At 40.4% G+C, this 27028-nt stretch overlaps 1 protein-coding gene across 7 annotated transcripts in view; it reads right to left on the reverse strand.

Moving 5' to 3' along the window:
* LOC132378006 (caM kinase-like vesicle-associated protein) overlaps positions 1-26704 on the reverse strand; it is a 212848-nt gene extending 186144 nt beyond the window's left edge. Inside the window, exon 1 of one of the 7 annotated variants that reach the window (XM_059944602.1) lies at positions 26349-26704. The gene's annotated coding sequence lies outside the window, so the exon portion shown is untranslated. Of the gene's footprint in view, positions 1-11449; positions 11455-26278 lie in introns of those variants that run through there. The other 6 variants (XM_059944599.1, XM_059944596.1, XM_059944595.1 and 3 more) reach the window with 6 other exon arrangements.
* Positions 26705-27028: the final 324 nt, after the last annotated feature.

Below are 27028 nucleotides of genomic sequence, written 5' to 3' on the forward strand. Positions count from 1 at the left end.
ATGTCCTCTCCTTTGAATCTCCCCTACTCTCAATGGAAACAGCCTATTCACGTCAACTCTATCTATCCCTCTCAAAATTTTAAATACCTCGATCAAATCCCCCCTCAACCTTCTACGCTCCAGTGAATAGAGACCTAACTTGTTCAACCTTTCTCTGTAACTCAAGTGCTGAAACCCAGGTAACATCCTAGTAACATCCTGTTCATGTTCCATAGTCTTTCAATTTCCTCTTTTAATTCAGCATATTTCTTATGTTTTTCACTTAGTGATTTCTGTGTGTTACGTGTGTTTGGAATGGTTATAATCTATTAAGTAAATTGTTCCTGCTTGTTTAACTTGTAATATTATACCTGGATAGTTATTCTGGATGATCCTATCTGTAATCATGTATTGGTCATAATATAATTTGTAGGACTCTGATTCTAAAACTGGATCAGGGTTGTATTTATAGTAAGATATGATTTCTTTTATGAGTTTGTATTTTAAAGCAAGATTTTGGGGAATGATGTTTGCCACTTGATTGTGCTGGTGTAAATAATCAGATTGAGTTAAACTACTGCAGGATCCTGTAATGTGTTGGATTGCTTCTGGTTTCTTTTGGCTTTTTCTACATTTCTTGTATTTGTTGGTCTTGTATTATGTATTTCTGATAATTTGTCTGTTAACTGCCTGGTCCTGTATTGCCTCAAGGAGCCTCTCTGTTTCTGTGAAGAGCTCTTCAACTCTGAGCCAGGCGTTCCACACTTCCTTGTCGACAACTAGTCTACTCAGATTGTGCAAATGTCTTCCATGGAGGGTCATGCTCTTCCATTAGCAGGGGGGTTCCCAATCTTTTTTTTATGACATAGACCAATACCATTAAGCAAGAGGTCAGTGGACACTAGGTTGGGAGCTCCTGCTCTATAATGATAATTTCTTCATTTTCCTGGTCATACTCTCATTTAAGTTTAGAAGTTTAAACTTCTTATCAAAATTGTATACGCTTGCATGGAGTGCTGAATCCTGTTTTCATTGATGAAAGTATACCTTAGAAGTTTTGCCATAGTCATACAAATATACAAGACAGAAAGAGGCTTTTCAGCCAAGCTGGTCCATAACAAACAAATTGTCTGTCTGAGCCAGCCCCACTTGTCTGTGTTTTGGCCCATATTCCTTTAAATATTTCCTAATCATGTCCTTATCTAAATCATAAACACAAAAGATTCTGCAGGTGCTGGAAATCCAGAACAGCACACACAAAATGCTGGAGGACATCAGCAGGTCAGGCAATATCTTTTGACGTTTTGGGCCAAAACTTTTCATCAGAACTGGAAAAGAAAGGGGTAGATGCCAGAATATAAAGGTAGGGGGAGGAGAAGAAGGTCAAGCTGGAAGGTGATAGGACAGATATCTTTTAAACATTGTACTTGTACCACGACTACCTGTTTGAAAAACATGTCCCTCAAGCCCTCTTTAGATCTTTCCCCTCTCACCTTAAACCTATGCCTTCTTTGTTTTAGATCCTGGGAAAAAAAGACTGTGACTGCCCACCCTATTTATATTTTTCATGATTTTATAAACCCTTATAAAGCCACATCTCAGCTTCCTGCACTCTAGGAAAACAGCTCCAGCTTATTCAATCTAGGATAAAAATTCTGCCACCTTTACCTGGCCAGGTCTATATTGTGCTTCAGATGAGATAACAAACTAAGGTGCCACAGTAGTACAACGTCAACGTTATGCTATTACAGCTTGGGGTATATGAGTTTGGCGATCAATCCTGATATCATCTGTAAGGAATCTGTACATCCTACGTAAGGAATGCATGGGTTTTCTTCGGGTGCTCTGATTTCCTCTTACAGTCCAAGGACATACCGGTTAATAGGTTAATTAGTTAATGTAAATAGTCCCGTGATTAGGCTCATGTTAAATTGGAGGTTGCTAGGCAGTGTGGCCAGAAGGGCCTGTTCCACATTGTAGCTTGTATTACCTAGAATGTATGAAAAAAAACAAGGGGAGTGCCCTCTGGCCAATATTTATCAGCTAGATCAACAAACTAGTTATTTCACCACAGTCACCATGCTTCTCTGCTTTACCAGTGACTGCACTTGAAAAGGGTGGTGGGCTGGAGATATGTCACTATCAAAGGCACTCCTTCCCTCTGCCAGCCTGCAGGTCACCCTTGGGCAAGATGTAGCACCTGCCTACTTCCCTGATCAGGGTCACGTGAAGCCATGGAGGCAGGTGGTGAATGGTAGTATGAGCAGCTGGTACATATCACAAATCCTAGTTATGTGACCACTGACGCCAGCCAGACAATCTCTGAAGAGTATTGATAATGGCTGTGGTCACCCGCCTTGTAAAGACACTGGCCAGAAAAAGATAATGGCAAAATTTGCCAAGGACAACCATAGTCATGAGACATACGACACGGCACATAATGATGACATTGATGTCACTTGACAAATTACTTCATCGGTTGTGAAAGTTTGACAATGCCCTACTATTTGTATCCCCCTCAACGCACCAGACTAGGTGCTGAGGCACCCAATGCTCCCTCAGCACCAACACCTCCCCCCCTCGCTTCTTCCTCCTCCAGTTCAACATGTTCATGGTTAACACAGGCTACCACTGTCCACATCCCCTCTTTGCCCTTCACCTACCTTCCACACAAGAACTGCTATGGTCCCCATCTTCATATCTCCCAGCCCCCACCTCCCACCAACTTCCCAGTCATCGTAGACTCATCTTCACCACTGAGCAGATGAGAAAGGCTCACGGGAAACTCAGACACGGCAAAGCTTTAGGACTGGATGGCGCGAACACCAAGGTCCTGAAGGAGTATGCTGGGCATCCTTGTGGAGTCCTCCAGTGCATTTTCAACCTGGAATACTTTCAATATCATACAGCCCTCATTGCTGGAGGAAAGCTTCATTCAATGCAGATTGACGCTTCCATTGTATCCTGGATAATGCACTACCTGACTGGCAGACCACAGTTTGTGCAGCTTCAGAGCTGTGTGTCAGACATGGCTATCAGCAGCACTGGGACCCCACTGGGGACTGTATAGGCTCTCCTCCTGTTTACCTTGTATACCTCAGACTTCAGATACAACTCTGTAGAGATTCTCTGATGACTCAGCAATATTTGGGTGTATAAAGGGAGGATGGAAGGATGAATACAGGGCGCTGGTGGAGGACTTTGTCAAATGGTGCAAGCTGAATCATTTGCAGCTTAAAATCAGTAAGTCAAAGGAGATGGTGATGGTCTTCAGGAAGACTTAGCCTGCACTGCTCCCTGTTACTATTGATGGTGAGCAAGTGGATGTGCTGAGGACCTACAAGTACCTGGGGGTGCAGCTGGATGACAAGCTTGAGTGGAGCAGCAACACAGAGGCTGAGTATATGAAGGGCCAGAGTCGCCTCTACTTCCTGAGGAGACTGAGGTCCTTCGGAGTATGCAGACCTCTCCTTCACATGTTCTACAAGTCTGTTGTCGCTAGTACAATCTTCTATGTGGTGGTGTGCTGGGGCAATGGCATCAACATGGGTGATGCCAACAGGCTCAATAAACTCTTTAGAAAGGCTGGCTCTTTTGTAGGAATCAAAATGGACACACTAGAGGCTGAGGTAGAACAAAGAACCTTATGGATAATCCTGGCAATTCTGGCAACGTTTTTCACCCTCTGCATGCCACCTTGGCTGAACAGAGGAGCACTTTTAATAATAGACTAAGACAAATGTGCTACTCCAAAGAACACTATATGAGGTCATTCTTAACCTTGGCCATTAGACTCTATAATGAGTCAATCTATAGCTAGGAAAGTGATGACCCCTCCTGTTTGAGGTAACTTATTTTTTATTCTTTCTTACTTCTCTTCTAACATTTGAGTGAAGAGTGAGATATGCCAACCAGTGGAATGGTACCGCAGCAACAACCTGGCAACGTCAGTAAGAGGAAAGAACTGATTGTGGACTTCAGGAAGGGTAAGACAAAGGAACACATACCAATCCTCATACAGGGATCAGAAGTGGAGAGAGTGAGCAGCTTTAAGTTCCTGGGTGTCAAGATCCCTGAGGATCTAACTTGGTCCCAACATATCGATGTAGTTATAAAGAAGGCAAAACTGCGACTATATTAGGAGTTTGAAGAGATTTGGCATGTCAACAAATACACTCAAAAACTTCTATAGATGTACAGTGGAGAGTATTCTGACAGGCTGCATCACTGTCTGGTATGGAGGGGCTACTGCACAGGACTGAAAGAAGGTTGTAACTCTAGTCAGCTCCATATTGGGCACTAGCCTACAAAGTACCCAGGACATCCTTAGGGAGCGGTGTTTCAGAAAGGCAGCATCCATTATTAATGATCTTCAACACCCAGGGCATGCCCTTTTCTCACTGTTACCATCAGGTAGGAGATACAGAAGCCTGAAGGTACACACTCAGTGATTCAGGAACAGCTTCTTTCCCACAGACATCGGATTCCTAAATGGACATCGAAGCTTTGGACACTACCTCACTTAAAAAAAAAATACAGTATTTCTGTTTCTGGATGTTTTTAAAAATCTATTCAATATACATAATTGATTTACTTGTTTATTTATTATTATATTTTTTTCTCTCTGCTAGATTATGTATTGCATTGAACTGCTGCTGCTAAGTTAACAAATTTCATGTTACATGCCTGTGATAATAAACCTGGTTCTGATTTTGATTTATATATTTGTATATCTGTAGCACTTGTAATGCTACTGCGACACTGTAATTTCCTTTGGGATCAATAAAGTATCTATCTATCTAAACACCTGATGATATTTGGAGCTGTGAAAAGTATAACATAAGTACAAGGTCTTCTGAGATCTTGCATGTTAGTCATGTTTCTTCTGCATTGCTCATTTGTTCTACCTTGATAAATTCAGAGTCATGGAGCACTACAGGAGAGAAAAAGGCCCTTCAGTCCATCTAGCCCATACCTAATTATTCCATTTACCTGCACCTGGACCATAGACTTCCATATCCCTCATATCCATGTAGTTATCCAAACTTCTCTTCAAAGCTGTTATTGAACCTGCATCCACCACTTTCTCTGGCAGCTCGTTCCACACTCTCACCACTCTCAGCACTCTTAAGTGGGTTCTAAAATACAACATTCTACAAACATAATATAGCAGATGATTTTAATGTTTTAAAACATTTTTAAAACTGTCTCTCTCCTTTAAGAGTTTGTCACACCAAGAAACAAAAACTCCCCCAGCCTTTTGCAGTTTATTGCAGTTAATAAAATTAAATATTAAATACTGCAATTTTCTGTTCTCCCTTAATTTAGACAGGACACTAGCAGTTATAGTTTAATTATCATCATGGTTGATGTAGATTTAAAATGTCTGATTTTATACAACTAAGTTAATTAAGGTACCCTGTAATCTTGATCTCTGGGTGGAGGCCAGGTCATTGGGTGTATTTAAGGCAGAGATTGTTCGGTTCTTGATTGGACATGGCGTCAAAGGTTACAGGGAGAAGGCTGGAAACTGGGGTTGAGGAGGGGTTAGAAAAAAATGATCCGCCGTGATTGAATGCTGGAGCAGACTCGATGGCCAGATGGCCTAATTCTGCTCCTATCTCTTATGGTCTTACGATTGTTTGTCTTTCTTGTGTGCAGTCTTTCATTGATTCTATTGTGTATCTTTGTGTTTACTGTGAATGCCCACAAGAAAATGAATGTCAGGCTAGTATATGGTGACATAAATGTACTTTGATAATAAATTTACTTTGAACTTTGAATATTAGTTATAGAGAAAGTGCACTGCACAAGACAAATAAAGGACCACAATGATGTAAAATGGGAGGTCAATGGTTTATAAGTTAATCTGAGTCTGCTAACAGTGGAATGAAAAGCTGTCCTTGTGTCTGATGGTAGATGCAGGAGAGGAGAGAAGAGAGAATATTGGCATTGTGGGTCCTAGAACAGAGTTTTCACTCAAGATGATTCCTTTTTTTCTCCATGGATTTATCTCAAGCTACAGACGTCTTCCAGCAAATTGTTTGTTGCTGTGAAACATTTTGCTTAGTTTCAGAATGATGCTGGTGAAAGGGATAGATCTGGTGACTGGGCAATGGAGTTTATGGTGGGGTCAGAAGTGTCCGTCTGAAGACCTGCCCATCCAGTGTCGAATGCTGGACAGACATTAACAGGCAGAGTGGTTAAGGAAGGTTATGCACTTGAGAGCATTGTTGGAACTCAAATACAAAAAGACACTGTTTATGTGATTATGGGTCAACAGACAGAATGCCAGGGACAAGTCTTGTGTATTGCTGTCAATAGTTACAGTGAATGGAATGAATGAACACGTGCCCATGCTGCTGAAGCTGACCTGACGTGGTAAGATATAACACCAGTGATTCAGAAACGCTGGAGGTCCAGAGCAGCGCATGTGGAGTGCTGGAGGAACTCAGCAGGTTGATCAGTATTCATGGGAATTAATAAACAATTAATGTTTATTATCCATATCTCCAGCAGATATGTGGAATCAGCTTAATTGGTACATCATTTTCCTGAGTACATTGCTATAAGGCAAAGATAGATAAGTAAAGGATTTTATCCCATCATCAGTCATTTTGAATGTCCACATCTTTCTTTGGGTCGACTTATTCAATTGCCATTGTCATTTTCAATCAAATGCTTTCAATCATTAATAAACATTGGAATGCGTGTCACCAAACTTGTGCCTGAAATTGGGCGAAATGATCTCATCTTCACAATGTACACCTCGTGGCCCTTCATCCTTAGATGCATGATGAGGGATCAAATTGACACCTATTGAATATTGATACAGTGGATGTGGAGAGGATGTTCCATACAGTGGAGGAGTCTAAGACCAAAGGGTACAGCCTCAGAATAGAAGGATGTCCATTTGGAACAGAGATGAGGAGGAATTTCTTCAGCCAGAGGGTGGTAAATCTTTGCAATTCATTGCCACAGATGCCCGTGGAGGCCTAGTCATTGAGTATATTTAAGGTGGCGTTTGATAAGTTCTAGGTTAGCCAGAGTGTCAAAATGTCAAAGGATGGTGCAGCGACAGGAGTGGCTACTTCAAGTGCCAGGCTTTAGATGATTCAGAAAGGACAGGGAGGGAGGCAAAAGAGGTGGGGGTGTGGCACTGTTGATCAGAGATAGTGTCATGGCTGCAGAAAAGGAAGAAGTCATGGAGGGGTTGTCTATGGAGTCTCTATGGGTAGAAGTTAGGAATAGGATAGACTATCCAATAGTAACAGGAACATCGAGGAGCAGGTAGGGAGACAGATTCTGGAAAGGAGTAATAACAGGGTTGTTGTGGTGGGAGATTTTAATTTCCCAGATATTGATTGGCATCTCCCTAGAGTGAGGGGTTTAGATGGGGTAGAGTTTGTTAGGTGTGTTTAGGAAGGTTTCTTGACACAATATGTAGTTAAGCCTACAAGAGGAGAGGCTGTAGTTGATCTGGTATTGGGAAATGAACCTGGTCAGGTGTCAGGTCTCTCAGTGGGAGAGCATTTTGGAGATAGTGATCACAATTCTATCTCCTTTACCAAAGCATCGGAGAGGGATAGGAACAGTCAAGTTAGGGAAACATTTAATTGGAGTAAGGGGAAATATGAGGCTATTAAGCAGGAACTTGGAAGCATACATTGGAAACAGATGTCTTCAGGGAAACCTAAGGAATAAATGTTGCAAATGTTCAGGGGATATTTGTGTGGGGTTCTGAGTAGGTGAGACATGGAGACAATGAGACATGGAAAGGATGTACAAGATCTGTGGTGTATAAAGGCTATTGTAAATCTAGTCAAGAAGAAAAGAAGAGCTTATGAAAGGTTCAGAAAACTAGGTAATGATAGGAATCTAGAAGATTATAAGGGTAACAGGAAGGATCTTAAGAATGAAATTAGGAGAGCCAGAAGGTGCCATGAGAAGGTCTTGGTGGACAGGATTAAGGAAAACTACAAGGCATTCTACAAGTATGTGAAGAGCAAGAGGATAAGACATGAGAGAATAGGACCAATCAAGTGTGACAGTGGAAAAGTGTGTATGGAACCAGAGGAAATAGCGGAAGTATTTAATGAATACTTTGCTTCAGTATTCACTACGGAAAAGGACCTTGGAGATTGTGGGGATGACTTGCAGTGGACTGAAAAGCTTGAGCATGTAGATATTAAGGAAGAGGATGTGCTGGAGCTTTTGGAAAGCATCAAGTTGGATAAGTCACTGGGACCGGATGAGATATACCCCAGGCTACTGTGGGAAGTGAGGGAGGAGATTGCTGAGCCTCTGGCTTCATCATTGAGGACGGGAGAGATTCTGGAGGATTGGAGGGCTGTGGATGTTGTTCCCTTATTCAAAAAGGGAGTAGGGATAGCCTAGGAAATTATAGGCCAGTGAGTCTTACTTCAGTGGTTGGTAAGTTGATGGAGAAGATCCTGAGAGGCAGAATTTATGAACATTTGGAGAGGCATAATGTGATTAGGAATAGTTAGCATGGCTCTGTCAAAGGCAGGTCGTGCCTTACGAGCCTGAATGAATTTTTTGGGGATGTGACTAAACACATTGATGGTAGAGTAGTAGATGTAGTGTATATGGATTTCAGCAAGGCATTTGATAAGGTACCTCATGCAAGGCTTATTGAGAAAGTAAGGAGGCATGGGATCCAAGGGACCATTGCTTTCTGGATCCAGAACTGGCTTGCCCACAGAAGACAAAGAGTAGTTATAGACAGGTCATATTCTACATGGAGACCGGTGACCAGTGGTGTGTCTCGGGGATCTGTTCTGGGAACCCTTCGCTTCATGATTTTTATAAATTACCTGGATGAAGAAGTGGAGAGTTGGGTTAGTAAATTTGCTGATGACACAAAGGTTGGGGGTGTTGTGGATAGTGTGGAGGCCTGTCAGAGGTTACAACGGGGCATTGATAGGATGCAAAATTGGGCTGAGAAGTGGCAGATGGAGTTCAACCCAAATAAGTGTGAGGTGGTTCATTTTGGTAGGTCAAATATGATGACAGAATATAGCATTAATGGTAAGATTCTTGGCAGTGTGGACGATCAGAGGGATCTTGGGGTTTGAGTCCATAGGACACTCAAAGCTGCTAAGCAAGTTGACTCAGTGGTTAAGAAGGCATACAGTGCATTGACCTTCATCAAGATTGAGTTTAAGAGCCAAGAGGTAATATTGCAGCTATATAGGACCCTGTCAGGCCCCATTTGGAGTACTATGCTTAATCCTTGTTGCCTCACTAGAGGAAGGATGTAGACCATAGAAAGGGTACAGAGGAGATTTACAACAATGTTGTCTGGATTGGGGAGCATGCCTTATGAGAATATTTTGAGTGAACTTGGCCTATTCTCCTTGGAGCGACAGAGGATGAGAGGTGACCTGATAGAGGTGTACAAGACAATGAGAGGCATTGATCATGTGGATAGTCAGAGGCTTTTCCCCAGGGCTGAAATGGCTAGCACGAGAGGGCATAGTTTTAAGGTGCTTGGAAGTAGGTAGATAGGAGATGACAGGGGTAAGTTTTTAACGCAGAGAGTGGTGAGTATGTGGAATGGGCTGCCGGCGGTGGTGGTGGAGGCAGAAACAATAGGGTCCTTTAAGAGTCTCCTGGATGGCTATGTGGAACTTAGAAAAACAGAGGGCTATGGGTAAAGCTTATGTAGTTCTAAGGTAGAGATGTGTTTGGCACAACTTTGTGGGCCGAAGGACCTGTATTGTGCTGTAGGTTTTCTACGTTTCTGTGTTACGGGGAGAAGTCAAGAGAATGGGATCGAGAGAGATAATAAATCAGCCATGATGAAATCACGGAGCAGACTTGATGGCCTAATTCTGCTCCTATGTCTTATGGTCTTAGAGAATTAAGTTTAGTATCATTCCTACAGTACATTTATGTAATACTCCATGGAAATGGAATTCCAGATTCACATAATTTTTTTGACAAACAATTGTTCTGACAAAGATCTCTAATTTCATTTTGGAACATTGCATACCACAAGCAGCTCTTCAAAACATTATTATTGAATATTCTGCCCAACAACGACCTCCAAGAACAGACCTGCTGTCATCCATCTCATTACTGCTTGCTAATTTACTTAAATAACAACAAGTACTACAAGTAAAAATAACTGTGTGTATGTAGAGTTCACTGAGCTGATTCTGGGAAGCAATGAGCCCCCAGTTAAAAAAAAAAAGAAGCTTTTGTTCCTTTGCAAGAAATGAAGTACCCACCAGAAAACAATGTCGAGTTGACACAACATTATTATTCTCTCCTCTTTAATCAGTTCGATTTTTAATCTATGTTGTCATTGCAATTCTATTTTGTTATATACAATTGATTCAATATAGAATATCTCGGTTGAGCCTGACCATGATAACACACTATATCTCTGACTTCTGGTATGACTATGACTACAATAAACAAACGATTGTGCTACAATTTTCTAAAGCTAAATGTAGGTAAAACTGGAATACTTCTGGTTGTTGCAAAAGTCAAAAGAAATTAACTTCTTGATAAACTTGGGAACTTGACTCCCTTCTGGATGTGCTATGGGGCAATTAAAACAGAAAAAAAATCTTCACACCATCTTAAAAGTTTCTTCCACTCTGCAGTTAATCTGATCAACAATCCTAATTAGCCTCCAATCCATCCCCCTCTATCCATTACCCTCAACCCCTGTTACTGCATTGTGCTTTAGATACTTTAAACTGCTTTTTATAATGCTGTTTACATTGTAAACACATGCTGGCACTTGTGTATTTACGTACATTCTATTTATTTATTTATTTATTTATTTAGTTAGCGATACAGTGTGGTTCTGGTCCTTCCTGTGCAACAAGCCACATTGCCAGCAACCCACTTATTTAACAGGACAACTTACAATGACCAGTTAACCTATGAACCTGTATGTCTCTGAACTGTGGGAGAAAACTGGAGCATCAGGAGACAATCCATGCTGTCACGGGAAAGATGCACAAACTTTTTACAGATAGTGTCGGATCTGAACTCCCAGCTCTATGCTACTCTGGCATGGTCCTTTAACCTCTAACTTTACTTTTCATGCAATTACTTATCCTTTATATTTGTCATATGTTGTTTTCCTGTCACACCCTGACCAACACACCATAGCAAATCAACATGTAAATGCAATTGGCAAATAAAGATGATCCTTAATCACATTGGTGGCTCCAGAGTCAGGCATTGTTTTTGACCATGTAAGAAGGGCAGATTTACTTCCTTGAAGGACACCAGAAGGATTGTTTTCTCTTGCAATGGTTTTTGTGATGTCATGGTTATCATCTATAATGCATTTTATTAAATGCCTTCAATAACTTCTCGATATAGTCTTGACAAAGTTTGAACTCTTGACTTTAGATGCTGTCCAGCAACATAATTAACATAGTTAATATGTCACTCCATTAGAGAAGTGACAATTCTTTAAGTGTGAATCCTCGTGGAAATTGAGGGGCTATTCCACCTCAAAGCCCAGTCAGTGCCTGGAGGTGCAGACACAGTCAGGTCCCAATTGAGTAGCAGTGGCCGCTATCTACTCCCGAGCCAAATGTCATCGCAGCCAATTCTGGGACCCATGGTTGTTGGTATGGTTGGAATTATCTAAGCAAGTTTGACTGAACTTCAGGCTTCCTGGTGTGAAGTGTTTTACTTCCATTAAACCTTGGACACTCTCTCACAACCAGCTTAATCTGTTAATAATGTTGTTACTCTGTCAGAGCTTCATAACAACAGCTCCATTTTGAATGTGGCAGATATGTGAGAGTAGATTTCAACCTATTCTGATTTGATATACATTTAGTGGCCACATTATTAGATACCTCCTGTAACTCATAAGGTAGTTCTTGAGTGTATATTTGTGGTCTTCCGCTGCTGTAGCCCATCCACTTCAAGGTTCAACGTGTTGTGTGTTTAGAAATGCTCTTCTGCACATTACTGTTGTAATGTGTAGTTATTTGAATTACTGTCACCCTCCTGTCATCTTGAACCAGTTTGGCCATTCTCCTCTGACCTCTTCCATTAACAAGGTGCTTTCCTCCACAGAACTGCTGTTCACTTGATGATTTTTGTTTTTTCCATTTTCTGTAACTCTAGAAACGTGTGTGAAATTCCTAGGAAATCGGCAGTTTTTGAGATACTCAAACCGTGCCATCAAACCAACGATTATTCCATCATCAAGGTCACTTAAACAAGTATCAGAATCAGGTTTAATATCACTGGCATATGATGTGTTGTTTTGCAGCGGCAGTACAATGCAATACATGATAATAATAAATGTAAATGATAGTAAAAAGTATATGATAAATGTTAAATTAAATAAGTTTGTAAATAGTGCAAAAAGAGAAAAAGAATAGTGAGGTAGTATTCATTGTCTATTCAGATGTTGGATGGCAGAGGGGATAAATCTGTTCTTAAATTGTTGCGCGTGTGTCTTCAGGTCTCTGATAGTAGCAAAGAGAACAGGACGTGTCCTGGGTGATGGGGGTCCTTAATGATGGATGTCACCTTTTTGAGGCATCATCCCTTGAAGATGTCCTAGATGCTGGAGAGGCAGGTCTCCATGATGGAACTGATTGAATTTACAACTTTCTGTAGCTTGTTTTGATCCTGGGCAGTGGTCCCTCCATACCAGAATGTGATGCAGCTAGTTAGAATGCCTTCCACAATACACCTGTAGAAATTTACGAGTCTTTGCTGACATACCAAATCTCCTCAAACTCCTAATGGAATATAGCTGCTGTCGTGTCTTCTTTGTAACTGCATTGATGTATTGGGCCCAGGATAAATCCTCAGCGATGAAAGAAATCACATATCTTCTCATTCTGCTGTTGGTTCCAAACAACAATTGAACCTGTTTGGCCATGTTTGCATGCTTTTATGTATTGAGTAGCTGCCACATGATTGACTGATTATCAGTATCAGAATCAGGTTTATTATCACCAGCATGTGACGTGAAATTTGTTAACTTAGCAGCAGCAGTTATATACATAATATAGAAGAAAAAACCAAAACAAAAATAAGTAAATCAATTACAGTATACATATATTGAATAGATTAAAAATTGTGCAAAAAACAGAAATAATATATATTAAAAAAGTGAGGTAGTGTCCAAGGATTCAATCCTCATTTAGGAATCGGATGGCAGAGCGGAAGAAGCTGTTCCTGAATCACTGAGTGTGTGCCTTCAGACTTCTGTACCTCTTACCTGATGGTAACAGTGCAAAAGAGCATGCCCTGGGTGCTGGAGATCCTTAATAATGGATGCTGCCCTTCTGAGACACCGCTCCTTGAAGATGTCCTGGTTAGTACCCAAGATGGAGCGAACTAAATTTATAACCCTCTGCAGTTTCTTTCGGTTCTCTGTAGTAGCTCCCCCCCCGCCCATGCCAGATAGTGAGGCAGCCTGTCAGAATGATCTCCATGGTACATCTAAAGAAGTTTTTGAGTGTATTTGTTGACACACCAAATCTCTTCACACTCCTAATGAAGTAGAGCCACTGTCTTGCCTTCTTTATAATTACATTGATATTTTGGGACCAGGTTAGATCCTCAGAGATCTTGACACGCAGGTACTTGAAACTGCTCACTCTCTCCATTTCTGATCCCTCTGAGGATTGGTATGTGTTCCTTCGTCTTACCCTTCCTGAAATCCACGATTAGCTCTTTTGTCATACTGATGTTGAGTGCCAGGTTGTTGCTGTGACGCCACTCCACTAGTTGGCATATCTCGCTCTTGTATGCTCTCTCGTCACCATCTGAGATACGCCTAGCCACACTGCCATGGGTATATAGAGAGTAGAGCAGTGGGCTAATGCACACTCCTGAGGTGCCCCAGAGTTGATTGTCAGCAAGGAGGAGATGTTATCACCAATCTGCACAGATTGTGATCTTCCGGTTAGGAAGTCGAGGATCCAATTGCAGAGGAAGGTACATAGGTGTTAGTGTTGTCCAGGTGGTCAAGCCATGTGAAAAGCCATTGTGATTGCATCTGCCATTGACCTATTGTGGCAATAGGCAAATTGCAATGGGTCGGGAGTTCAGTCTAGTCAAGACCAACTTCTCAAAGCATTTCATCACTGTCAATGTGAGTGCTACTGGGTGATAGTCATTAAGGCAGCTCACATTTTTCTTAGACACTGGTATAATTATTGCCTTTTTGAAGAAAGCGGGAACTTCCACCCATAGCAGTGAGAGGTTGAAAATGTCCTTGAATACTCCCTCCAGTTAGTTGGCGCATGTTTTCAGAGCCTTACCAGGTACTCTATGGGGACCTTCCACCTTGTGAGGGTTCACTCTCTTTAAAAACAGACTGACAAGGGCCACTGAGGCAGAGATCACAGGGTCATCAGGTACAGCACGCATAAGCACAGCTGTAGATATTTACATTAATGAGCAGGTGTACAGATGTACCTAATAAAGTTGTCACTGAGTGTATTTCAAAGCAAAATAATTTTAAAAGGCAACAAAAACTTTATTATATATAAAAATTTAACAAGTGCAGATTTAGCTTATTAACATCTTTTCAATTTTCATGAATGAAAATTCTGAGATTTCATTACAGCGACTCTGGACACAAATAAAGCATTATAAACAGTCTTAGCTTCAGCCAAATAGCAAGGTATGTATTTGTTGATGAACATCCTTCACACTTATATTTTGAATGCAATTGCTGGAAGGCAAGCGTGTGAAATCCTCCATGTAGTAATAATTAAGTTCTGTTGAAAAAATATTGATCAGAATTATGTTTAACATTGTGATGTTTAAATAATGATACCCAGAGTAAGCCAATCGAATACTTCTCCATCCCCATTCTTGTAGAGAAGATGTAAGAAAAAGCTGTGTGTAACTATATCAATCACAGGCTTAACACTGAATTCAGAAAAACAACAGTAAGGAACTTAAGTTCCCCAAACTTGCCTTGCCACTTTCCTTGCTACAGGGTTGTGCTGCATTTTCTCTTTTGTAATTTATTTTTTTATTGAAGTTCATCAAACAAACATTTCCATAAGGTGTATTTCAGACATTGTACATATACATCATATAATCATATATATCACAAAATCTCCACAAAGTATTTATCTGGGGTATACACTTATAGAAAAGAGTGGAAAGAAAAAACAAGCAAAAGGAAAGAACTTTAAAAGAAACCAGTAGGGAGTGATCTTTTTTTTTACAACAGATTCATTGATTTGTGAGAATAAAATCAAGCCTATGAGGCATTATGTAGTTAAGTTTTCCCAGTATGAATCAAATTGTTCCAACTTATGATTAACAGATGCTGTTATCTTCTCCATTTTGTAAATGTCCATTGTAATTTCCATCCACGTATTTAAAGTTGGGCTCTCCTGTGATAACCATTTCCTAGTAAGAGTCTTTTTACCAGCCACCAACAGTATATTCATTAAATATTTATATCTTTTCAACCATTCGTGAGGTATATATCCAAAATATATGGTCTTACTCTCCAAGGGTATTTCACATTTAAAGATGTCTTATAGGGCATTGTGTATACCCCTCCAACAGATTTTGATATCATGGCAGTCCCAAAAAATATGATAATAATTTGCATTTTGATTTCCACAATTACTCCAGCAAACAGGGAGGTTACTATCATAATGGGATTTCTGAGAGGGTGTAATAAAATATCTTATCAAGCTTTTCCATCCAAACTCCCTCCATTTCTGTGAATTGGTACACTTCCATTGATATCTCCATATTGTTGTCCATTCTTCCTCAGATATAATTATCCCTCCTTCCTTCTCCCATTTTGCTTTAATGTATGAGGTCGAATGTGTTTTAAGATTTGACAACCCCTTATACATGCTTGAAATAATTCTACTACCATTATCTTAATTATTTTCTTTTTTAAAGAGCTCTATCAAGCATGTATTTGCCTTGGTTACATTTTTAAGTGCCTTATTAACGTATTGTCGTAACTGTAAATACCGATAAAAATCTTGTTTTCCTAATAAGTGTTTCTCTTTAAGCATTTCAAAACTGAACAGTGTTCCATCTTTCATTATGTGCTGCATTTTCAAAAGTTTACTTCTCTGATGTTACTGAGCATGGAGGTAATCATCATAGAGTTATACAGACCAATTTGCTCCTGCCTACCAAGGTGCTGACTTAATGCGTTTTCCAACATTTGGCCCATAATGCTACCAATTACCTGTCTGAACGGAGGTATGATTCAACTTTATGATATATTGGTTAATTTGCAGCTGGAGAACCACATGCAGTCCTGATGACTATAATATGGGATGGATGTGAGTGCACTGAAGTGTGTTTAGAGAAGATTCAACACTATGTTGCCTAGAATAGACTGCATCAGTAATAAGCAGAGACGGGTGGGGTGGGCTTTTTTCCACAGCGTGGAGGAAACCCTTGGGTAGAATTAACAGATGTACTTTAAATTATGTAGGAACATTGACGGGATAAATCAGGAAATCTTTTTCCTGTGCACAGGCATCGAGAGCTAGACAGCATAAGTTTAGAAGGTTTAGAAGAGATTTGTGGAAGATTTTTTTACACCCAGAGGGCGTTTGGAATCTGCGGGTGCACTGCTTCACGTCATTTAAAAAGTATCTAAAGATGAGTATTTAATTACTGAAGCATACAAGAGCTGGTAAATGTGATTTGCATAGATCGGTAATCAATGGTGCCCTTGGAAATGGCGTGCTGAAAGGCCTGAACCTGTGCTGAATGAGCCTATCATTCTGTTGAGTCACTTTATGACAAACTTAATCTTATTGCTACTGGATTGTTTGGAGTTTATTTGTTTATTTAGAGATACAGCATGGCAACAGGCCCTTCCAGCCCAATGATCCCGCACTGCCAAATTACACCCATTGTGACCAATTAACTCACCAACCGGTACATCTTTAGAATGTGAGAGGAAACCAAAGTATCCAAAGGAAACCCACAGAGTGACAGAGAGACTGTACAAACTCCCTGACAGACAGCAGTGGCAATCACTGGTGCTGGAATTGTGCTGGAAACCCACAGAGTGACAGAGAGACTGTACAAACCCCTGACAGACAACAGTGGCAATCACTGGTGCTGGAATTGTGCTGGAAACCCACAGAGTGACAGAGAGACTGTACAAACCCCTGACAGACAACAGTGGCAATCACTGGTGCTGGAATCGTGCTGGAAACCCGCATAGTCACAGAGAGACTGTACAAACCCCTGACAGACAGCAGTGGCAATCACTGGTCTGGAATCGTGCTGGAAACCCACACAGACACAGAGAGACTGTACAAACCCCTGACAGACAGCAGTGGCAATCACTGGTGCTGGAATCGTGCTGGAAACCCACACAGACACAGAGAGACTGTACAAACCCCTGACAGACAGCAGTGGCAATCACTGGTGCTGGAATCATGTTACACTAACTGCTACACTTCCATGCCACCAAGCTGAGCACAGGTGAAAGGGTACTTTATCAAGTTATTCAGTTAGACATGTATAGACATAAATTTGAAAGGTTTGGATATAATAAATTGGAATAGTAACTGAAGGTAGTTCCCTTATTTAGTCTTGTCATATTTAATCTACACAGTGTTTTAATTCACTGCTCTCAGCATTCTTAGCTAACAAACTCTTTTATTCAATCTTGAAAGTTCTGATTGTCCCAGCAATGACAGCAATACGGTGACAGTTACCGATGCCAACTCTTTCTGTGATATGCTTCCCAAGTTCCTCATTTATGTTGGATTTTTGAAGTTTTAAAGGGTTTACATCAATTATATAACACTTTCATTTATATCAAAATCAGAATCAGGTTTAATATCAATGGCATATGTCCTGAAATTTGGTGTTATGTGGCAGCAGTACATAAAATAAAAAACTATGAATTACAGAAAAAATTATTTATATATTTATATAAATTAATTAAGTAGATCAAAAAGAGAGTAAAAAAGTAGTGAGATTGTGTTCATGGGTTTAATGTCCATTCAGAAATCTGATGGCAAGAGAGAAAAAGGCTGATCCTGAATCGCTAAGTGTGTGCCTTCAGGTTCCTGTACCTTCTCCCTGATGACAGCAATGAGAAAAGATCATGTCCTGTGTGATGAGGGTCCTTAATGATGGACGCCGCCTTTCTGAGGCATCACTCCTTGAAGATGTCCTGGATGCTGGGGAGGCTAGTGCCCACCATGGAGCAGACTGAGTTTACAACTTTCTGCAGCTTATTTTGATCCTGTACAATGGCCCCTCCATACCAGACAATAATGTAACCAGTTGGAATGCTCTCCATGTTACATCTGTAGAAATTTGCAAGTGACTTCAGTGACATGCCAAATCTCCTCAAACTCCTGCTGAAATATAGCTGCTGTCATGCCTTCTTTGTAACTGCATTGATATGCTGGGCCCAGGATAGATGCTCAGAGATTTCAACACCCAGAAACTTGATATTGGGTCACTCTTTCCACTTCTGATCCCTCTATGAAGACTAGTGTGTGCTCACCTTTCATCATTGTGAGATGCGCCTCAAAGTATGTTACAGCATGCCCAATGTCTTTTTTCATTAATTACCAAGTTATCCTCTGAACACAACGGTCTGCTGGACTATTTCAGAAGGTAATTAAAAGAACAACATTAGTGGGTCAGGATCCAATAGGATCCAATTAGTGGGTTCAATAGACCCAAAGATTCCATTTCTGTTGGATTTTTATAACTGCTTATTATGGTCACCAATGTTTTATACCAGATTATATTTAACTATTTGAATCGAAATTCTCCAACTGCAGAGATGGAATTCAAACTCATGTTTTTTTCCAGACTAATCCAATAATTTAACAATATGCAATTTGTAAACTTGCCATAATCGTAACACAGGAAATAATGCAATCACTACCTTCCACAATTACTTGATTACAATTTATTTAAAATATATTTAAATCAAATGCTAAAAAATAAAATCTTGTTCTCCCAATTTATCTCATCATGGCCTTTGTGCTTTATTTGTCGACATCCTTTGCACTTCCTCGATAACTGTAACACGACAATTGTATTTTTTTACTTTCTCAATGCCCTTTTGTATGGAATGATGTTTGGATAGTATGCAAACAAAAGATTTTCACTGCATCATGACACATGTGACAATAAATAAATAACTCATTCTAATTCCAATTTAAAAATGTGGATTGACGAATGTACTACTTCAAAGTAGTAACATTTATACATGGTAACATCTGTGATGTTGAATTCCCTCACTACAGGAATGGAACATCAGCCTTTGACTCTCAGTTTCAGGAGGTGGACTTGAACATCCAAACAAATGACAGAAGTAAAGTTCAAGTTTAATTATCATTCAACCATACATGAAAATCCATGAATACAGCCAAATGGTACAATGTTCCTCCAGGATGAAAGTGCAGAACACAGGACCAACAGTCACACACAGCATAAGGCACATATAGCACACATAAGATAGCAGTAAGCAAACTGTCACACAAAAATACATAATATAGCCCAAGTCCCTGAATGTCATGTCCTGTAATTTGCTGCAGCATGGATGTTGTCAGCAAGAACGAGCCTTCAGCTCATGCACACGCAATCCAATTTCTGTTCTGTTGAGCGAACATTGGAGAGTGGCACCAATGAGAGGGCCCAGCCTCCAATCCAGCACAGACACTATTAACTGAGCCATAGATAAGTCTCCGTCCATTCCACTGAAATATTATGATTCAAGCTCCATTAATCACTAAGCATGATGAATAATATACATTGTTTGGCGTCATTATTTACATTTCAGTTACCTGAGGGAAATAACAAGAACCATGGTCTATCAAGAAAGAAATATAGCAATTTAAAAATCTGCCATCTCATTCCCACTGACAATTTCATCTGTAGTCATTCCTCAAATAAAATATATTTATAATCTCTCACTCTTTTAATTCTCTATTGCAGTTTGTAGCAGGCCAAATTGAAAAAAAAAACAATCCATGAGGTTACTTTTTCATAAATTCTCACAAAGGATTCTGATAAAGCAAAATAAAGTATTTAATTTATAAAAAAAGTAGTCTCATGCATTATTCTTTCAATTTATCATCTATGAACAACAATGATCTTGGTGTTCTATCATAAGATCAGGAGATGAACCAACGGTTTACAAACATGAACCAGTCTAACACTAAGTGAGGGAGTACTGTCATGTGTGAAGTAGCTCATTCTGATCACATAGTAAACTATTCACTTCTTTTGAAGGGTGAGATGCAAGTTATTATCCCTTTATGCAGCGAAGGGAGGTTTTGGGGTGCTGTGACACTGAGTGAAGCTGAAATTTCTATTTTAAAAATAAGTCAATCACATGCAATAGAATTATGCATGTAAATACAAATGATTTTATCAACGACAATCCTACAATTCAATGTAATTCATGGTATACAAGATAATAAAAATGATAATGTTTTATGGAAATAAAACACAACCTTCTCAATGAAGTTCTGGTACAAGAATATTTCCAGCTCTTCACTAAATTTTGTTTCATGTAAATGAAGTTTGACAATGGCACCCTCAGCTGAACAATGAACAAGAATCAAATTATGGTTTTTCAGCTCTACATCATATTGGGGAAAAAATCCTAAATGCTTATCAGTCTTCGTATAAAAAATGGGCAGGGTTTCTGCAACTACCACTAAAGCAATTATTTTTGAACAAGAAGGTAAATCAACCTCTGATAGATTTTCTGTTTAATTTGCTCTACTTATATGCTTTGTTATATTAACTCACCCATTATTCCTTTCACGTTGTCTGTTCTCTATGATGACGCTACCCCAATGTGAGAAGAGGAACATATGCAGAACATAACATAGAACAAACTCATAGTGTGGAAGAGATTCTTAGCCAAAATGTACATCATGAAATGTAATTAATAGATTTTTAAAAATGACTGTTTTGCTATTAAAGCCTATCACATGGACAATTATTTCACAATTGGAAGTTTGTAACTTAATGTACATATAGTGAGTTCCAGATTCCAAACGGGCATAATATTGAATAAAGTGTTGAAAAGAGATCGGGCATTTTCTTAATCTTGCTGACAGGGAGCATAGCAAAGGTTGGCATAAATTTTTACACACTTCAGTCTGCGGCTTCGTGTAAAGACATTCAAGAGAAGAAATCTCCTACCTCCAAATATATGAATGATTTCAAAAGATTGCAGTAACAGTACTATCAGCTCTTTTCCAATTCCAACTATATTCACAAATAACCCTGTTGACTTTGCCATTAATAAACCTGTACATAATAAACAGCCATAGCTTGGAGCTATTTATCATTATTCATATCATCTTTGCCAGATACTTTATTGGTTATATTATGTCTCTTCCAGACATTATTCTCAATTAAAATCTTGAAGTCACTGTGCAAAAGAAGTCACTAATACTTTGTTCACCCCAAAACACAATTTTATCCTCTGTGGAAAAAAAGTACCGATAAAAATGTCACAAATATTTTTCCTCTTCCTACCTGCTTGCTAAAGCCTGGTAATTTGAAAGAGGTAACTATAATTAATTCCTTGATGTGAAAATGCTAAATATAATCAGTCTCATCCAAGGCAATATTGTTCGATAAACCTTTATCTAACCCAGTGGAAATCAAATTCACTGGAGACGCAATGTTTCCTACTGATGTGTTTGAAAGTTAGAATGGTTAACATTTTAAATACTTCCAGTTACTTATTTAAAAATAGGGAAAATTAAAGGTATTCAGTAAAAGTTAATTTTCAGAAATGTAGCTGGTTTCACTCTGTGAGTGCAGTGTGACCAAATTAAAAGACTAAATTTGTTCTAAGCATTATATATCTGAGTTTGCTAATTTACTAATTGTTCAATTAAATGAGCCACCCAGTCTCTGTAGCCTCGACTGCTATATAGGTCATCTAAAATAATAACCTCCTAACCTGCTACAACTAACAGAAGCTGTCTAAATATATTCAGAACATGCACTGGGTTAGTATTCAGATTGTACTTGAACACAGAGACAAGGGAAGGAAGATTTGTTGCCTAATTTAAAAGTATGCAGATACAAATTGCAGTTGTGTTAGACTGCAACTAATTGTTCAGACTGGAAAAATGCCACCAAACAAAATATAAAGCTTATTAAAACACTGCAACATTAACACAAATAAAACCACATCTATTAAATGTGAATTAAATGTCAATTTTAAATGTGCAGACTACAGCATTTCTGGAGCTTGATATGATGGTTGTGGAGAATTCACTGTTGGTCTGGTTCGGAAATCTTTCAGTAATTGGCAAACAAATTGATGAACCTATGAGGGCTGGTTAAGATCCACACTGCACATCAAGGAAAGGATGCTTTATGTGATCTCAATTCGTAGTGCTGTCGGAAGAATCATCTAAGGGATAACTGTGTGAAAAATTAATTCACATTCACATACAAGTGTAATAGGAGTGTATGATTGCTCACCCTGCCCTGATCATAGGCTGTGGCACAATTGACAACACTTTCCTCTTCAATTATTGTTTAGGTGACTGACGTGGAAGCAAATGCCTTTCTTACCTATCAAATGGTAGGAGTTACAAATATTCTAATGATAGTGATCAATGGAATTATCAATGCTAATATAGTACTGGGGGTTTTGCTTGCATTTTGGGTTGAGACTTTTCATCAGTCAAGTGAAAGGTTTCTTTCAACAGATGCTGCCTGACCTTCTGTGTTTTTCCAGCATCTTGCTGTTTGCTGCATACAATCTTTTACCTTGACTGTGATTCTGGTGGCCCAGTAATCTGCCCTTGTCTCTTTCCTATGATCCAGCAACAGACTGTTTCTCAATCCACCATTGAGTGGAAGTGGATGCTACTAATGACAGGATCTCTTACAATCCGCTAATGTCAATCACCAGACATTCCAATCCCAAGGGGGTACAAAATTTCCCTAAGTAAATATTGGTAAAAGTGAAGTAGTTTATAAGCTGCTGCCACTTCTGTTCCCTAGTTGCCTCTTCCCATCCATCCAATACACAAGGAACTTTTCAAGGTTGAATCTGACTCTTCACAGTCAAGGTGCCAAATCTGACCTTAGAATGATCTTCAGGTTGTTTCTGTGTCATCAATAATGCTGCGTATTCCACTTTAAGTGATGTATTTACTGAAATCCCCAGCCATACCTGCACCTCTGCTCTCAACCAATTTCAGTCCAGTCCTGTCCTGGAGCCTGTGTTCCACCTCCTGTAAAACCTACAACCCCACAAAACTATGCTGTCCTGGTCATAACTTCCTCTAACTCCCACTTACCCTGCCGCTGGCTCAGACCTGAAAAATCAATAGTCCACTTCCCTCCACAGATGCTGCTTGACCCACTGAGTAAATTCAGCAACTTGTATTTTGTTCCCAGTTCCAGTATTTGCCCTCTCTTTTGTCTCCACTGGGTCTTGGTTATGGGACGTTTTGTCCTTATTAACTGGACTGCCATAATTCCCTGTGGCCATCCACAGAAAACCAACGTGGCTCCAGTTAGGCTTCTTAAGCAATCCTGAAGCGAACTGTTCACCACCTCTGCCCACTTCCAAAACTTCATCCTTACAACTGCCACCACCCTTGGAGTGTCTTTACAACCTGTCTGGTTGGGAAGCTTTGTTTCAGATGTTATTGGATGGCACTTCCACCAGATCTGTTGTTACTTTATTATCAAAGTACGTATACATTATCATATACCACCTTGGGATTCATTTTCTTGCAGATGTTCACACAGTAGAACAAGAAGTGCGATAGTGTCATTGAAAATCTATATACAAAGACTGACAAACAATCAGTGTGCGAAAGAAGACAATTGGAATAAATACAACAATAATAAATAGTGGCACAGTAGGAAGTGGTTGGCACACCACTTTACACCGCTGCTGCAGCTGCCTGTGAGGAGATTTTCACTTTCTCCCTGTGACCACACAGGGTTCCTCTGGGTTTCCTCTCCTAGTCCAAAGGTAGGCTAATTGGTCATTGTAAATTGTCCCTTGATTAGGCAAGGGTTGAATTGGGCATTTATCTCAATAAAACAAAAAAAAAATGAGAATGTGATTTGTAGAGTTATTGGAAGTGAGACCAGAGTTTGTGTCAGTGATCATTTTAGTGTTGAGTAAAGTTATCTACAATGCAAGGTGCACACAGACGACGCATCTTAAACAATCCCTATCTGGATCCTCCTCACAGTTTAATACCTATTCCGATCACGACAGTGATCAAAACCTCCTCTAATGCAAAGGAGAGATTTACACCTACATTTATCGCAGGGTGGGAGATTGGTGTTGGCGGTACTCCGAGGCGGGGCGGGGGGGGGGGGGTGGTTGAGAGTGAGAGCAAGGTGCGGCGAGGCAAATATGATCCAACACGAAGCCACATGCAGGGGTGCGGATTTGGAGGGAGGTGCCGGGCATGCAAGAAGAAACCGCACTTTCCACAGTACATCTCTAACAATTTGCTCGCCAGATCAGCCTCCATGTCACAACAGGCAAATATTTTGCACGGTGTGGTATATCTTCTTCAGCGAGGATTCAGATCTCAGGGCAGATCACAACCGACGAGGCAGAATTCAGGAGGATCTAAATGTGTGAATTTACAAAACTGCGCACATTAATAAAAGATTTCAAAAAGCATAATACATTTATCTCCTTGTTTCGACGATTCTACCAGCAGCAGAAAGTTGTAAATTCAGCCAGCACAATCACGGGCACTAGCCTCCCTAGCATGGAGGACAAATTCAAACGGCGACATGAATCTTTAAGGACCCCCATTACCCAGGACATGTCCTCTTCTCATTGCTACCATCAGTGAAGAGGTTCAATAGGCTGAAGGCAAGCATTTCAGTAAAATCTCCGCCATCAGATTTCTGAATGTGCAATGAACCTATGAATCTAGTTGTTTTTCCGCGTTTGCACTAATTCTTTAGTTTATTATATATGTGGTAATTTATAGATTTTATAATTTATATATTGCAGTGCACTGCTATCGCAAAACAGCAATTTTCACGACATTTTCTAGCAATTTTAATTCTGATTTAGATTAACTCGAAACTATCCACGACCGAGTTAAGTCAAGTTAATGTCAAGTTTAGAATGGAATCGAGTAAAACTGACTGTAAGAAAGTGGCGGTGCCAAGCGAAACAGCAGTGAGGCGTACGATATTTTGTAACTCCCACTGATATTTCGCAAAGTCAAATATAATTGATAACGTGCGTGTTTTAAACTGGAATTCACATCACCGGCATATGTCTTCCACGTTGGGGTTAACATCTTGCCCTCGAGTCAAAGGCTAAGCGATATCTCGGACGCGTTGAACTTGCGCGGATCTTGGCATAGTGCGCGGATGGCCAAACGTAGCCGTGACTTCCAGTCTATATAATCTCTGCAAAATCAAACCCCTCTGTCCTTGGACCAAACCCAAGGGGTGGTCAAAGCACTCCCTACATCAAATTTCCGCAGTCTTATGCAATAAGGGGGAACGAATCAGTCTCGACATTGTTTTAAATTACTGAAGTGACCAGAGATAACGGCACCAAGCTGATAACACAAAACGCGTATCTTGGCGGGATTGTAAAACAATTACCACGAAAGAAGATTAAACTCGCACCAACTGCACTGTATGTGCACACTGGCGAATTCTGCGTGGAATATTTGAGAGATGCGAACAGCCACCTTTGGCAGACGGTGGTGCTGTTTCGTGGGTTTAAGTTGGAAGCTTTAAAATCCCCTCGTTACCGTTTTTATAAGAAGCACTGCTTAAACCCACATGAGCAGAAGTTGCTCATTTTTCAAAGTCTGCTTCCGTCAATTCCGTTACTAGATGAATCAAAACAACACTCTTATCTCCGAAACTATAAACTCCACATATCTACCGAGTACGGTTGGCTGCTAAATCTCCACCCCGTCTCAAATTAACCTTTACATGAAAGTGGGGGCAGACCCAATCTTTCCTTCATTTTCAAATCGCAAGTCTGTTTTCTCTCCGTGACGGTTCTAAAGATATAACTAACAACGCTAACAAAACCCTCTGTACCGGAATCACATGGGAGTAATCCTGTACACGGGACCACGAGGAGAGCTTGAAGCAGTTTGGGAAACGAACCGTAATTGACAGAGAACAATAAAATAGGTTTGCCCCAAACTGACCTGAAAGGGGTCAGATTGCATTTACTCCGCCGGCCTTACACCAAACGGCCCTGACCAAATCTCAGTGCCATGTTCACTCATCAAATAGCCCCAATATGCAATATTCCACGCTGTGAGAGTATAGTACTCACTGAATCCTCGTTGCGTTGTGAAACGGGTTGTCTAATCCCGCTGCGCTGATTCGACTCACGGTGAACGTACCCTTTTGCAGAATATAAGATGCCCTAGCGAAGGGAAGATGTAGGGCTCGGTAGAGTTGGCAGTCTTGTTGGGAAAGGTGAGAGGCGCCGAATGGTAGGCGAGACACCGACCCTGGTGTCCGCGAGGTGCCACATGGATAGCGCGGAACCCGCACGCTTCACCCGCAGTTAGCTAGTGCAACTGGGGAGAGAGGCAGTTCATACACACCCGGAGCGAGTCTGAGAGAAATAGCGCAGAGTGACGGAGAGCGGAGGAGCAGCGGAGATGGGAGGGGAGGTTTCACCAAACACACACACACACACACACACACACACACACACACACACACACACACACACACACACACACACTCTCTCCCACTCTCTCTCTCTCTCTCTCTCTCACACACACACACACACTCGCTCTGACACAAACATACACACACTCAGCCACTTTCTCTCTCTCTCTCTCTCACACACACACACACACTCACACACACACACACACACACACTCACACACACACACACACACACACACACACACACACACACACACACACACACACACACACACACACACACACACACACACCACTGGAGGAATAGTGGAGGTTTCACTATATAATCGGCATTAGGACATCATTCAACAAACTCCTTTATATCTAATACCCCCATGCTAGATCTTTTATCTTACCAAATT

The sequence above is a fragment of the Hypanus sabinus genome, chromosome 19, assembly GCF_030144855.1.
Source record: "Hypanus sabinus isolate sHypSab1 chromosome 19, sHypSab1.hap1, whole genome shotgun sequence".
NCBI lineage: Eukaryota > Metazoa > Chordata > Chondrichthyes > Myliobatiformes > Dasyatidae > Hypanus > Hypanus sabinus.